This window comes from Galeopterus variegatus, unplaced genomic scaffold, assembly GCF_000696425.1.
Source record: "Galeopterus variegatus unplaced genomic scaffold, G_variegatus-3.0.2 Scaffold8230, whole genome shotgun sequence".
In the NCBI taxonomy this organism is placed as follows: domain Eukaryota; kingdom Metazoa; phylum Chordata; class Mammalia; order Dermoptera; family Cynocephalidae; genus Galeopterus; species Galeopterus variegatus.
Window position 1 is genome coordinate 33,228 of NW_007734341.1, and position 1,039 is coordinate 34,266.

The window sequence follows — 1,039 nt, forward strand, 5'->3', positions numbered from 1 at the left end:
GGGAGTGCCGCCGCGCTCCCAAGCGCCGCACTCTACCGAGTGTGCCACCAGGCCGGCCCCAAGTTACATCTTTTAATATTGCCTATCTCTCATATAGTTGTTGAGTTTGCTATTATCTTGTTGGGTTTGTCCTTTAATCTTCATAGTAAGGATGCAAGTGGTTTATTCACAACCCTTACAACATTGTAGTCTTCTGAAAGTGTATGTATACTTACTTTATTAGTGAGTTTTGTACCTTCAGATGTTTTCTTGTTACACTTTAGCATCATCTTCTTTCAGCTTGAAGAGTTCCTTTTATCATTTCTCATTAGGCAGGCCTAGTTTTGATGAATTCCCATAGCTTTTGTTTGTTGGGGAAAGACTTTTTTTCTCCATTATATTTGAAGATTAGTTTTGCTAGATTATTGGCTGACAGTCTTTTTCCTTCAGCACTTTGATATACCCTACCACTCTCTTTGGCCTGTCGGGTTTCTACTGAGAAATCTGCTGAGAGCCTTGTTGGGGCTCTATTCACTGTTATGTGTTTTTGTTCTCCTGCTGCTTTCAGTGTTCCTTCTTTGTCTTTGGTTTTTGATAATTTGATTATAATGTGCCTTGGGGTGTTCCTCTTTTGACTGAATTTGCTTAGTGACCTCTGAGCTTCCTCAACCTGGGTGCTGCCATCTTTCTCCATACTTGGGAAAATTTCAGCCATTATTTCCTTGAATATGCTTCATAGGTCTCTTCTTTTTTCTTTCTCCATGGGCATGCCAATTATGCAGAGGTTATTTGCTTGAAGGAATCCCTTAATTGCTGCAATTCTGTTACAGTTTTTCTTGTTCTTTTTNTTCTTTTTGCTACTCTGATTGGATACTTTTGTATGTTCTGTCTTCAAGCTCATTGATTCTTTCCTCTGTTTGATCAAGTTTGCTGTTGGAAATTTCAAGTTTTTCAGTTCATGTAACATATTCCTTACTTCCAGAATTTCTATTTTTTTAAAAATTGTTTCTATTTCTGTGTCAAGTTTCTTGTTCCGCTCATGGATTGTTTTCCAAATATC